Source organism: Aptenodytes forsteri, unplaced genomic scaffold (assembly GCF_000699145.1).
Source record: "Aptenodytes forsteri isolate BGI_AS27 unplaced genomic scaffold, ASM69914v1 Scaffold159, whole genome shotgun sequence".
In the NCBI taxonomy this organism is placed as follows: Eukaryota; Metazoa; Chordata; class Aves; order Sphenisciformes; family Spheniscidae; genus Aptenodytes; species Aptenodytes forsteri.
Genome location: NW_008794747.1, coordinates 1076008 through 1091859, shown reverse-complemented (window position 1 = coordinate 1091859; position 15852 = coordinate 1076008).

The following is a 15852-nucleotide window of genomic DNA, read 5'->3' as shown; positions in this document are numbered from 1 at the left end:
GGAAGAGGCGCAATGCCCAGGATGGGACTCGTGGCAGTTCCCTGCCCTTTTGCTGGACTAAAGATGATGTCAGCTCTCCCAAGGTTGTTCTCACAGGGTAGAGTTTCTTTCTCTTGAACACCAAAGAAGTTGATCTCCAGAGGACACTGTCCTGCAGTCAGCATTGGTGAGCCCTCCCTCATTTGGGAGTACTCCCAAATGAGGGAGGGCTCACCAATGCTGACTGCAGGACAGTGTCCTCTGGAGATCAACTTCTTTGGTGTTCAAGAGAAAGAAACTCTACCCTGTGAGAACAACCTTGGGAGAGCTGACATCATCTTTAGTCCAGCAAAAGGGCAGGGAACTGCCACGAGTCCCATCCTGGGCATTGCTCCTCTTCCCAGCCAAGGGCCCAGGCGGGGCTGGGAGGTGGGCGGCTACGGCATAGCAGCTAAAGCAACATCTGCTCCCATAACTCCACCTGGGCTAAGGGGGGTGTGTTTTAAATATTTATTATCTTGTCATATCCATTCCTTTGCTAGAAGAGAGCAGATATTTTTATGAATACTAATGTGAGTCATCTTGACTTTGTCCTTCTCTGAAGGCGGGGTCTGGTGCCCAAATCCACCCACACTATTACAGTTCAGTCAGAGACTCCTGAAAGAAGGGAGGAGATTTCATCTTTGAGCAATGTCCTTAGTTTAGCACAGCAAGAGAAATTTGGTTGGTTGATTGCATGTCAAATTACTTTTTAAAACATTACCTATTCCTGTGAAGTCTCTTCTGTTGGTGCAATAAAGAATTAAGCAGACGCATAACTTTAGACATGGAAGCAAATATATCAAAATCCATGAAATCGCTTCAGCTTTTAGCATTATACGTGTGCTTAACTGTCTGCTGGATCTTGTCTTGCTTACGTGTGTAACGATTATGTGAAAACTGCTCAAGAATAGTACAAGTATAAATAGCTATGGGATCTTTTTTAGTCTTTATTTTTCCAGTACCAGAAAGATTATGATACTCAAGAATTTCTCCAGTAGACTGGTTTGCCTTTCACAATTCAGAAGACATAAATAATGCCTATACTTTTCAAGTTAATTTAAGTTGGATTTGGTATGCCATCAGTTTAAATCTCACTCCAAAATTGAATCAATCTTTATTCAGCTTCAAAATGTGCTAAATTGTTCAGATATTGTAAAACTCTTCTTCCTTAAGGCTTCTGAGTGAAATTCTACATTTATTTAATAAACCAGCGAGGATTTACTACACCAGTAGTGGTAAGCACTTTTTACTTTCCTCAAGATAGATTAGAGTTGACGGTATACTTTTTTTGCTACAACTGCACAAGTTTACAAGTCACAATTGAATTACCAAACTGAGGAAAAGAAAGATTATTCCTGTGGGTGCAATGCAGGTTGCAGACTTGTTTTCTTTTAAAGAAGGGTTTAAAGAATTAGCAATAAATGTTATCAACTGCAGCTAGGAAATGATGCTGACTTATTACTTTGTGGGGACCCTAAGGGGCATCATGAAAACCAAATTCCTTAGCTGAGCTTTCCAGAAAAAAACAGAAAAAATCTAACAATGCCTTTTGAACACCTTAAACTCAGATTTACTATAGAGAAAAAGACCAAGCTTATAGGCATCCCTGGCTTGCCCCTGAAGTTGCACAACTCTACAGTGCTTAAACGGTTACTGATTTATTTACTACTTAAACAATATGTTCCCATTGTCGCTAACAATGTATGAGATGAGGATGTTCCTATTGACAATCATCCATAACAGGGGAAGGCAGCCAGCTTTCTCGCCTTCATCAGAAACCTCCAGCAAAACATGTGCTCTAATAGCGGAGAGGAGCACCAGGAAAGGCTGTATCTTTATTTCATATCACACTGGGGTGAATGCTCCACTGATCTGGACGGACATTACTTCTCTGAAGATTTTCCCCTTGTTACCTACCACCAAATAACCTAGTGGCTTTAAGGATACATTTGAGGTCTGGAAGACACATACTCAGGGCAAAGCAGAAACTTTGACCTGACTCTTCCATATATCAGTTGGGTGGCCCTAACTTTAGGCAATATCATGATGTTCCAAGAGGCAGAGGTGTTTTTAAAAAGGGTTTTTAAATGTTATTTTTCAAGTTTTGCAGGTACTGTTGCACATCAGGGCTTTTTTCCTGCATCTAAAGGAAAACAATATTGTGAGCCATCAATTTTTTTCTTCATAAAATGTACTTGCTACATTTTGTCCAGCTCTAGTGAGCAGTCTTTCATGTTGAAACCTTTAGACTATGTAAATTTTCAGTAAAATTTCAGCTCAGTAAAATTTCTCAGCTCAGGGTGAGTTTTTGACAAATCATCAGAGTTTAGAAATGCTCACAATTGTTATCTTGCATACCGTCGTTACTGGAAACCCCATTTAAGCCAACTCTATGTCTTAGCCAGGACTGACACTGACAAGCACAAAAAACCTCACAGCCTTTTCCACCAGATGTATGTGCATAATATTCAATACAACTTATATAAACTGGGGACTTGGATTACAGCCTGCAAGTCAGAATTTTAAACTCAACGTATTTTCTAACATTGTTATTTGATCAAAGTTATATACCCTCAGCTGTCTCTCAGAGACCTGAAGAAAAGTATCTTCCATACTCATTCAGTTAAGTAATTCCTGTACAAAAAGTACATGACAGCTGAATCACGCCCAGTGAATCACTGTTTACAACAGACTAAACCTAGACTATCTTACTTAACCTGTATTGAATTCAAGACAACTAAGATAGATGGTCTTGGAGTTATCTTCTTCAGAAGCCTTTATTATTTTTGTAGGAATCCCATTTAAACAGTCCACAAAAACTAAAACACATGATGCCACTGCAGGATTCATTTCTCTTATACAGCAGTGACATTCCTTAATATTCCTGTGGTTTAGGTATTCATTCTTCAAGTCTTTTCATTATTTGGATCACAGTTTTGCTTTCTAGAAATGAACCAGAGCTTACTTCTCCCAAAGAAATGAGAAATGAGGTGTCCTTAAACAGGTCACATGTACGTCAGGTTATCTTTTGCTGTTCTAGCTATAAATCTGCATTGCCTTGAGCAGCTCCACCTGTACACTGATGACTACAGCTGCTCCGTATAACTGCAATTGCCATGCCTGGTGTTGAATGCCTTCTCAGGCAGTTGGTTACTTTCTTCAGTGCCCATAGAGGCTTCTGGTTGTCTTACCTTATTAAAAAGAACAAATAAAAAAAAAATTGCCCAACAGGACCAAATCGCGTAGTGGTTGGTTAACTGAGCTAACACCTGTACCAATAACTGTTGAACTAAGCCAACATGTTTATCAATATTTCAATACCGATATTGATTTCAATATTTCTGGTTGGCCACACGCCCACAGAGGAAAGGAATACAGGGAGTATTCCTATAGTTGCCTGCCATGCAAAGGGTGAAAGGACAAATTTCCTGCTTCCTCAGCTTTGAAGGGACTGATTACACTTCTTGGCCAGACACTCGCCGCTTAGCTAGTTCTGAGCATCTAGCAAGACTACAGGAATTTAAATCTATGAAAAAGCTTAAATAAACAAATAAAATAGACTGGCCACCAATATCATATTAGGAAGTAGTAACTGCGGGTGAAGGTGGAGTGGGGTTGTAGGCACAAAGAAAATCATCTTTTATGTGAAGGCTGGACCCCTTCTTCTACGCCCTGACCCTAAAGTGTCGAAGGTCTTCATGAAAATTCCACTGAACTTGAATACTAATATGAGCCTCTAGTGAAATCTTTAAGCCAGGTGTGCTTAACTGATTCGGGTTTTCTCAACAGAGGAAATCTGCAGTGTTTGATCCTCCCTGAAGATGAAAACAGCATTCCCCATGGCATTAAAGATACATTCTGAAATAAAAAAAAGCACAGTTTATGAAATCTTTGTGCAGACTTTTCAACAGACAGTTTTGTATGCTTTAGTAAACCAATTAATAGGATGAAAATAAAGCTTGTGGGAAAATGTTTGCTTTCTGTTAAAAAAATAAAGAGATTTGGAAATATAGTCACAAAAAATCTCTCCGTATAACTGCAATTGCCATGCCTGGTGTTGAATGCCTTCTCAGGCAGTTGGTTACTTTCTTCAGTGCCCATAGAGGCTTCTGGTTGTCTTACCTTATTAAAAAGAACAAATAAAAAAAAAATTGCCCAACAGGACCAAATCGCGTAGTGGTTGGTTAACTGAGCTAACACCTGTACCAATAACTGTTGAACTAAGCCAACATGTTTATCAATATTTCAATACCGATATTGATTTCAATATTTCTGGTTGGCCACACGCCCACAGAGGAAAGGAATACAGGGAGTATTCCTATAGTTGCCTGCCATGCAAAGGGTGAAAGGACAAATTTCCTGCTTCCTCAGCTTTGAAGGGACTGATTACACTTCTTGGCCAGACACTCGCCGCTTAGCTAGTTCTGAGCATCTAGCAAGACTACAGGAATTTAAATCTATGAAAAAGCTTAAATAAACAAATAAAATAGACTGGCCACCAACATCATATTAGGAAGTAGTAACTGCGGGTGAAGGTGGAGTGGGGTTGTAGGCACAAAGAAAATCGTCTTTTATGTGAAGGCTGGACCCCTTCTTCTACGCCCTGACCCTAAAGTGTCGAAGGTCTTCATGAAAATTCCACTGAACTTGAATACTAATATGAGCCTCTAGTGAAATCTTTAAGCCAGGTGTGCTTAACTGATTCGGGTTTTCTCAACAGAGGAAATCTGCAGTGTTTGATCCTCCCTGAAGATGAAAACAGCATTCCCCATGGCATTAAAGATACATTCTGAAATAAAAAAAAGCACAGTTTATGAAATCTTTGTGCAGACTTTTCAACAGACAGTTTTGTATGCTTTAGTAAACCAATTAATAGGATGAAAATAAAGCTTGTGGGAAAATGTTTGCTTTCTGTTAAAAAAATAAAGAGATTTGGAAATATAGTCATCCAAAAAATCTGAACAAAATTCCAAAACTGTATAATTTTTACCCAAATGACATTCTGGTGACAAAAATCATTTTAGAGCAGTCTGAACGTTTTATTTGCAAATATTTATTTCAAAAGTTCAAATGTTTTATTTCAGTTTTAATTCTTTCCCTTTTCTATTTGAACCAATGTAATCTTTCAAATAAAGAGTGAGTTTAAAATTAAATACAAAAGCTTTTTGATCCAAAACAATTCTCTCCTTTTATTTGCAAAAAGATTCATTTCTGCTAATGCGTCTGATTTTTGCAAACAGTAATTGAATTCAAATGGCATTTCCTGGTAGGGAATTGTTTCAAGTAAAATTTTGCAACCTGCTGTAGGTCGGAGCGTTGGAAAGGCTGGTCAGGTCTGCCAGGGTGCTTGAGAGGCTCTGGAGGAGCGGCATCGAGCCCTGTTGTTCTAGGAAAATGCTCCGACACCAGCACTCACCTTCCTCTCGTGAAAATGCATCTCCTCGGCAGAAGCCGTATCAGCACTGCCAGGTGAGGCTGCCCAGCGGCTGTTTCTACTACTGCACAGTGGGAATAGCCAGCATAATGAGTTGTTAGACTCTTGCACTGAGCTTCTGAGCTCTTCTGCAGGTACATGGGGTAGACGCCAGAATCAGTTTTGCTCCTTTATGTTTAGTTACGCAGTAGAGCACAGATGTATCCTTATTTTAATTTGCTTTGCTACTTAATTGCATGCCTTCAACTTAAGAGAAATTTAGCCTTGCTATATACTTAGAACTTTTTCTTAAATTTATTTTCAGACCATGTTAATTTTAAAGACTGCCTTTGTTTGAGAATCCCATATGTTCACTATAAATAGACCTTCGTTTGCAAAGAAAGGGATAAAATAAAACCCCAAACATTGATTTTTAAATCGAGTAAAACTCCAGGACAGCTAACAGCGTGCCTGACTGTCACAACACTGCTCTAAGACTTCTACAGAGGCCCCCAACACCTGGCTCAATACAGACTCTCCATCTGCGGGCAGGTCTTGTCCCCTCCGCAGAGCTTTGCTCACTCTGCCCAGGTGCCACGCAGATCTGCCTCCTTTCAGCTTTAGGACCGTACAGCGCATTTAAATATCCTCACAATGAGATTAGGGTACAGTTTTTTCCTTGTGTCAGCAGTAATTCAGAAATATCCATACTCGCAGCTCGTTTCAGAGCGTGCCAGTGTTCATACACACATTTGCCCTTTGCACCAAAATGCCCCAGGGATGACAGACCTGCTTTGTGGGAGTAAATCCAGGCACACGTGTACGTACAGAGATAAAGCTGTTTTATTTGCTGATCTCCAGTGCTCTGCACTACACTTCTACATCTAGTTTCCTCCAGCAGGATTAAAAGCCATCCGATTACAATATGGTGGACTTAACAGGATGGGTCAGTATCATGCACTGTAGAAAAGTATTACGCATATAAGCAGAACATATTTAGGCAATTCACTGAACTGGACGATAGGTCAAGAATGTATTTAGGTGAAGTCAAGTTTGCCATTTTCCCCCCCTCTCTTGGCTGTTTTTTCCCCCACATCAGATACCAGAAAAAAAAAAAAAACAAATCTCCCCCATCCCTCCTCCCCCACATCAGATACCAGAAAAAAAAAACAAACCTCCCCCATCCCTCTTCAGAAATGAACTTTTCTTAGATCATTTCTGATCACTTTTTTTTTTTTGCAGCTAAGCAGAACCACAAGGCAGAAGGAAAAAAGGAAGAAAAAAAAAAAAAGAACCTGTTAAAAATGATGCAATTGGCTTCTTCCCTTCCCCCAAACTGTGAAGATTAAAATAGTGATTGCTTCCATCAAACGCCTTAGATCACAGCTTTCACTAAACAGACTATTCAAGCCACATTTCCATTGTTCTCATCATCACTTATATAACGGTGACCGATTTTATCATTATTCTTTGTATGCATTCCCCTTAGTGCTCTAGGGTAGGAAAGGGTTCCCCCCCCCATTCCTAACCAGCAACAGGTAAATAACTTTAGCTCAGCGTCTAAGACAATGTCTTTTCTCAAAGGAGCCTTTTCCGTCTGGACAGCAATACTACAAAAAATACGTTGTTGTGGCATGTGCCAGCCAATGAATTCTGTCACTGGGGGTCTTCATTTATTTACATTGAGTCATCTGGTTAACATTGTCTTTAGAAGACAAAGAGTTTGAATATTATAAAGAGCTCTTACAATATGAAGGGCAACTGTAATGAATTGCTAAGGTAAAACATGTTACCAACTCAGAAACCCTTATAAAAGGAGGAGAACATATATCTGCTTCTCTGCTTCAGCTCATATTTCATGTTAATGGTTCGGCTTCCTTGTTGTGATTATGACATACTGCTTCTTGCATTCATCTTCTCTGACCTAAAACCTGCTTGTAAAAATACTATACGTACTGCAGATGTGTTCTTTGGGGGCTTGCAAAAAAAAAAAAAAAAAAGACAGCATTGATAGCTAATTGTGAAATTCTTAGGGCATTTAAAACTGTCCTGTTTCACTGCATTCATCTTTCTAGAAATAGACATCTAAATAATATGGAAGAGGAAATACAGCAGTATGCCATTTACTCCAAAAACATCCTTTGTTTTAAAAAAATGCCTTGTACCAGGAAAAGGATCAATCCACCAAACTGAACAGGACCGAGCACCAGTAGTGGATGAGTTGGCACCTGGGTATGGCACTGGGCATTTCCCAAACCCTGTCTCCATTTTCCTCAGTAGTAACACTGAGGTTGCAATACTTCCTCTGCCATGACCTGGCCAAAGTAATTTAATTAACACTCAGAAAATGTTCAGATACTACTAGACAATGACATAACACAAAACAAATACAAAATGTTGCTTAAAAAAAAGAAATATGTTTTCCTTCTCTATGCTTCAAATTTAGTTTTTCCTTTTTATGTAAAGATAAAACTGCTTGTGAAATTTTCAAAGTTACCTCAGTGTCTTTTCCAAAAACAATTCCGTTACCCAGGCTCTTTTGAACGGTATCGGTTTTGGCTCCACAGTTATTTGCCATATGTAGCCTAAACTCTTCATAGCAAATAGGATTCAACAGAACAGAGCACCTTTCTACACCGGATGAATCTAGGAGACCAGGGTATTCCTGGCTCCACCAAAAACATTTACATCACCTGAGGAGGACAATATAGTTCTTTTTTTTTTGTCCTTAGTTTCATAATATAAATGTAAATAAAACAGATTAAAAGGTAAAAATACTGATCTCCTTTGTAAAGAGATCACTGATGATAATAATATATACGTTATTCTCAGAAAGTAACTTTTTTCTTTTACCTTTACCACGCATGGCCAGAAAGTTTTCTTGCACGATCAACCTTTGTAAGCGACAAAGTTGACTGCAAAGTGGGTATACGTTGAAGGATGTGGGTATAGATCCTCAGCACGTTCTGTAGCAGGGATATGCACAGAGCGGGAAATTCTGCGCTCACCAAAATCAGTAAGACTAGCATCACCGAATTAACAGGATCAGAAATTCGGCTCTAACCTTTACAGTGCAGCTCAATGGAGGTTTAAGTTCTTTAAAAAAAAAAAAAATCAAACCTCTAATCTTAAATACCCTTTGAAATTTGAAGTGTCTCCCGAGCTGTTGCTTCTGAACAAGAACACTACTGTAGCAGTAACATGGGAAGACAGAAGGAAAAGGAACAAGGAAAGAGAAAGAAGAAAAACGGTAGTTTCCAGACCCAGCTCCATCTAGGCTAGCTTATCTTCTCTCTTCTGGGAGAAACTCCTACTGACATAGCTGAAGTGCGGGACAATACAATGAAAATGAGCTCAAGATCTGGAAAGTAGCTCCAATTGTAGTCTAAAAACCATGGTTCGTTCTTATTTAAATGTTTAAATGTGAGCTAAGAGAACTGCCCATCTCCAAAGGCCACCTCTGAGTGGAGCCAGTGCTCAGCATTGTGTGAGGATAACACAAGCTGCTTTACAGCGACTTCTCTGAACCTTTTTTTTCCCCTTTAACTAGCAAAATAATTAGTTAGTAATTCTGATTTTAGAGGCTGAGGAGAAAAATTTAGGACATTTCCATCAAAACGTATCTCCTTAACTGAATAACTTCCCAGACTCTATAGTTAAAGTTTAAATAACTGTTAATGACTCTGAAGCAATCAGAAATGTTTCGCCAAGGGGAAATCAACAGTATATTAAGATAGTACAGCTTTTAGCTGAATGCTAAAGGCAGCTTTTAAAGATCATATGTTTACAAACTAAAGAAGTTAGATACATCTGATCATTCTGAAAAGTATACTGACACCTTTAATGCCATTTTTCTTCTGTCTGTGTAGGAGCAATGTTTCCTTTACATTACATACGTATCAATGGGTAAGGTGAGCTTCTTTTACCAATTTTATACAAAATACTGATGCTCCCCTCTGAAATAAACTCTTATGACAAATAATCTTTTTATAATATCATGCATACTACGTGCTGCAATCCCGGGGTTTTTTAGATATACACATATATACACACACACATTTTGGGGGGGCAGTGGTGATACATTTTGATTAGTCATAATGGAAAACTTTTTTATATTTTTCAGCGATGTAAATCATTCGCCTTCTTCCCGTGTCTTTCCACTTCCTCCCGAACTGCAGTGTCCTGTACAGAAACGATACTGTGTCTAACAAATGACCTCCTCATCTGACTTATCTCATAGGGGTGCAAATGTACCCACCTATCCTCCTGAAACTCCCCAAAGAATCCTGTATCTTGGGTCCAGAAAAAGAAGGAATTTGGGCACAATTCTGTGCCACTGATTCCCTGACATTTTTATCAGGAGCATCAACCAGCCAGGCATTCGACTTTAAATCAGTGAAACATCCATTTACAGCGGTTAGAGCAATATGATACACTGCACTTGGCTAACAAGTGAAGAAACTGGAAACACATTACCTAAAACAGCAAATGCAAGCCTAAACTGGCTTTCAGAGAAGGTCCCAGATTGCTGGATATGCTTCCATCCAGAAACATTCTCAAGTATATAGTATTTCTTAATTTAGAACCGTATCCTTCATGATATGCAAGGCACAAACGTCCATCGAATTCAGTGTATATTTTGGGCATGAGGGATGAAGGTTTCATTAGCAGTTCATGTGAAAATCATTTTTAATTGATATTCAATTTGATGGCACTGGAGTTTAACACTGATGGCAAAACCTAAAGCACAGGTCTCATCCAAAATCCTTTGGAATCAATGTGATTCTTAACACTAACTTCAGTGAAACCAGGATTTCTGCCTAAATGTTTTTTTAAATAAAATGCATAGGTTATTTCTAGATCATTCTGATTACCTCTAGGATTCTTCCAGCCTAAATTATGGCAGTTTGCCTGCCTCCCAGGACAGTTTCTGTGAATCCCAAAAGCTTACACTTTGCATATAATAAGTATATCCAATAAAAAAATAGCATGAAGTGACTTCCAAAATCCAAAGGTCAAAAATTCAGCTAACATATATTAATCTTTATTATGTAACAATGATATAATAAATAAGTTTATGAATTCATATGACCTGTACAAAAAGCCGAAAAGATATTGCACCAAGTTAGGTACCAGCTATTTGGATTTAATATTTGTTAAACATATGATCTAAAATTATATACAGTTCTGGAGTTAAGGCAAAACCAGATGATACCTTTAACACAACAGAAGGTTTGAAAAATAGACATAATTACAAACAAGGGGATCTCGTCTCCAGCTAATAAAGTGGTTGTGTCTAAGGAAGGCATCCCTTAGGTTTTTAATAAAGCAGTTATTATCAATCATGTTAATTAAAATTGAAGAACAAGTGTGAGATTTCCTGCAGGGCAAAGCTGTTTTGTAAAGTTGTGCCTGAATGATCACCTTTAACCCTGGTAAGAATATTTTTCTTATTGGTTATATCTGCTCTTCTCTTTAGAAAACAGCACATGGAAAAGAGGAATACCTTACATATCCAACTAAAACACAGCCATAACCTCTTAGCTCTATGTAAGCTAGACTTGATTGTGACCGGTGACAGAGCATAAATACATGGGTGAACCATCCAACACACTACACGCAGAGGAGAACTAAAGTCAGCTACTTATCAATAATAATTACCTTTCTCAAGACAATGGAATAGATCATGTCAGTTAAGTCCCAATGACAAAAACATGTATGACCAATATATCAATATACAGTTCTTTGGCAGCAACACACTAACTCTTGATTGAAGTCTGAACTCAAACTCTCCTAAATTATAGACCTGGTTGCCAGTCTTTTCATAATTAAAGAAAATCCGCTTCTCCCATGAATCCAATAAGTCCAGTAAATGAAATCTGAATAAATCTTGCAGGCAGCTTTAGACTGTAACATTAAGCATAGATATTTATTGTCTGCTTTAGTCTCAATCCAAATATATTGTATTTAAACACACAAAATTCTGTGAAACTTCTGAGTAGTTCAGATGGGGCCAAAATCCATAAAAAGAATCCATATTCACCCATGAAAAACCAATAAAGAAACATCAATCCCATGATGATAAAATGATCTTCATGTAACAGAGGCAATGATGAGTCCACACCTGGATGAATGTCACAGGAAAATTGACTTTACAGGGGAAAGACCAGAAAGCCAGAAAACGTAGAATACTGCCATCCGCCGACCAGATTACCTTTCTCCAATTTCAGGTAAACCTTATCCTCCTTGTCTAGATAGAGCAGGACTCCATTAGTGGCAGCTTCACGTGTGACGTCCTTGTCCCCGGCAAAAGCAGAAATGACTGGCTTTCCATTTAGCATCAAATTAACCTACAAGAGAAAAACCACTGAAAAGCTCTAATTAACAGAAAAACATCAAGAACTGTCACTGAATATTAACTACAGTGTAAGAGGTCTGCTAAGGTCCCAATCTTCACTGCTTTTTTTGTTGTTGCTGTTTTAAACTAATAATTACATTTATTTGGAGTGCACAAGCACATTTGTGTTTCACGGGCTTGACCTGCAGCTGAGTGAAGTCGGTGGGACACTGTCCACTGACTGCCACGGTCCGGGCTCAGTCGGTGTGAAAGGTAACGCGACATTGCTTTCATCTGTTGCTCGGGCACATTAATTGTTGCAACTCTCTGGTAATACGGATCTGTGAGCTGTTACCTCAGTTTGCTTCACTTTGCTACCTCACAGGTTATTTAGACACGCGCTAGCAAAGAAGACATTTTCAAGAAACTTAGGCACCCAGAGATGCAATATAGGCACCTAATGAGATGTCAAAGGTACCGCAGTAGGCTAGGAGCTTACACTTCATTGCGAGCAAAATATATGTCCCTTCCACTATTGACGGCAGCTTAGCTTTGAAGTCTAGAACAGACCTTTAGCTTTATGAACCACTGCACTGTGTTTTGGTACTGAATCCATTTTCTCTATGAAACACTTCTGAAAGTCAGCACAGGCTCTGCTCCAAAAGCAACATCACACATACACTCTGTAAATAAAGATGGGCAGGGGCTGGGGGAACGGGCAGAGCCAGGCATTTTTCATTTCCCCAATGGCAAACTATTAGCTTTCTTCTTCTTTTTCTTTTTAAACAGCTATAATGCAGTCACAGAGGGGTAAATTATGAAATGCTTATTCATATCGAGTATGCTGGCCTTGCACATGCTCCCATTAATTTTAATGGGAGTCGCCGTGGAATAAATTAGTGCTCAGCATAAGTCAGGGCAGCAGAATCCAGCCCTGATTTGGGATTCGCCTATCTGGGAAATCCACTTAATCAGATGTCCCCAGGGAACCAATTTCAGTTTAATGATATTTAACGGCACTAACAGATGTTCCAGGGGCATAGTAATATCACTTATGTAGGAAGCCTTCAGGTGATTTAGTGGTGTTTAAGCCTGCATGCAGCTGAGACTCAAGCTGGTTTGCTCCACTGCAATGGCTTTCGGTCCTCCCCCCTAGTTATCACACATGCAAAAAAAGGGCATCAAGAGTTTACCCATTGCTTGTTTTTGGTTTATCTCATTCCTTCTGTACCATCTCTCTAGGTCAGGTTCCCCTGCAGATCATCTTACAGTTATTTTAATCACAGCAGAAGACACATCACAGGTTTGCCTCGGATGGTCTCACGTTAACTGTGCCAAAATGGAGCCAACCAAACCCATCCATCACTTCAGAAACTCTTGAGCTATGGAAGATTTCAGGTCATGTGGCAGGTTGTAACATTCCCTGTTACAAGCCCCAAACTCCCAGGTTTGAGTACCCGGTATGTGAGACACCAAAGTCTGCACTGGGCTTCCAGAATCCAAGCCTGGACATCTTTCTTGGCAATACGTCTTTTAAATACAATGAAGCTGGCTGACATACAGTCATTCTAGGCCATTTCAACCTTCAGCTTTTGAGAGTGAAAAGAACAAAGTTTGAGGATATTAAATAGCTTATAAGCTCATTATAGAGATTTTTCATTAGGTCAATATTTCGTCTAAGACTTTTGTCACTGACCTGAGTGGAACCATGATTTCCTGTTGTAAACTGAAGGCGAATTTCACCAGGTATGTGAATGTGTCTTGCACCAGCTTCCTCTGCCATCTCTACCATTTACACTTACACTTTTCTCAGGAGCTTTACCGGCAACCCAAAGCCAGAGCTACCACAAAGAAATGGCTGAACAGTCCTGCAGAAATCTATTTCTTTCATCTCAGCCTTGCACGCTGAAAACCATATTCAGGAGCAAGACAGATGAATGGAAAAGCATCAAATACTTGTGTGAATCTAGTGGTCTCATGGGTGGAAACAAGGGAAGCCACAGATGTTATTCCAGATCTAGAAAACCAGTATTTATGTCACAGAAATTGCATGACCTGACATGAAGATTAAGGAATGTACTTTAAGGAATTTACTGTTGGCTCAGCGAGGGGATGTTCAGGAACTTAGAGGCTTTTCCCCTAAGCTAGTACGTACTGATATTTAATTGAGTAGTTCAGCTGCTATTATGCTTCAGAAGAAAGTGCAGAATCACTCCTTTTTTTTTTTAATATATGACACATTTTATGTATGATATGGTGAAAAAAAGTTTAAACTGCTATAAAGGTTCCCTAGAAGACATCCCTGTAGAGGTATAACATTTCAGTGTAGTACAGAACAAGTAGACCACCTTAACTAACCTTGGTCCGCAGCAGACTGGTGTCATAAACAGATACCTGGCATCAGGAGCTGTCAGCCAGGTCACAAAATGTTACAAAAATAATCAAATCTGGTACGTATCCCCAGAACTCCTGTGTTCGAGGCAGTGAGTTTAACCTGTAGCAAAATATGACTCTTCAATAGTATTTATGCAATTAAGTGAAATTGAGAGCTCTGTTTTACTCTTGGATGATTCATTCTATTTAATACTTTATATCACCCCAGATATTCAGTTCTTATGGTATAGAAGTGAAGCTATGGCAATTTATCTGAGGTGAGGATCCTGCCTCATTACAGCTGTTCAGTTTAAATGTATTCACTCTACTGCTAGGAACTCTACGCCACAGGTTGCTTTAAATGAAGCTATTTTTCCTTCAAAGTGTGTTAAATACTCTTGTGTTCAGTCAAGATCCTATTTAAAATAAACAATTTAAGTAAAAGATTTTATAATCATACTTGATCAACATACCTGAATTGTTTGACTCTGATAGACTTTAATTACGTGAAAACTGAAACTGTAAATTCCTTTTCTTGGTGCTACAAAGACAGACTCCAACGTGAAAAAATTGCCCACGTTTACTAGGATCTACAAACAAAAAAATACAGCATGGGAATTAGTACAGGTATTCCGTGCTAAATAAAAAATACAGACTATTAACTTGAGAAAACGTTCACCCATGGAAATTTTTTAATCTACATCTATGCCATTTTGTTCACTGTTCTCTCCATTAAGTTGGAATACTACTCATAAAGTGGATATTTAGTTATATTTATAGTACAACTTTACTATAAATAAACTAGGGTAGAAAATATTTACTTTGCTACTATATCATACCTTCACGACCGTTCTTCTATACATGTTTAGAAGAGATTAAGAAAAGGCATTTTTGTTCATCATTCCCCAAAAATGACATCAAAACACCAATTCAGGGAGTGGCATACTGCATTTGGCTAAAAAGCAATGGTCAAGTCAACACCGTCTTCCTGAAAGTCCCAAGGTGTGAGGAAGGATGTACGTGAATGATGTAATTCATTCACCGGTTTATAGTCAGAGTGAGTTACTGAAATACCTGGCATATCTGAGCAAAAACTGGCTGTGAGCCTTTGCTGCTTTATTTGTTTTTGTAAGCACTAATAATAATTTGGGTTTGATTAAACAGAGACAAGTAACAGAGGGGAACGTAATAAATGAATGCATCGTCCATATGCTAAATATCTTCTTTAAAGACTAAATTTTTCTTTCTTTCCACTTAGTTATGCGTGGTTTTTAATTGATATTTTCAGGCTTCTTTAAGCCAGGCACAGCCCTAGAAAGCCACTAGGAATGTCCATGAAGTTAGGGTAATTTACGTTGCTAGCATTACGCTACATGACATATCTGGCTCCAGTTGTCACAACAATTTACTGTTCATTACGATATGATATAGGAAGCAAAATAACCGTCAGCCTTAACTACCTTGGACTTGCCCTAGGACAGGAGCTGGTATATGAAACGTGTGCTGGCATCCGTACGTTAGTATTAGTGACTGAGATGAGAGGGGCTGAACCTGTGATTATTACAGAAAAGTTAAATGATTTTTCCTTAAAATTCCTTCTTCTTTCCCCTCTCAAAGGCTGCACAAGCCGTCCAAAAATCTACGTAGGCTGCTTGCACCTGAGAAAACCCTATCCCCAAGCCTCCCGGGCCATCTCCTCGCCCGGTGC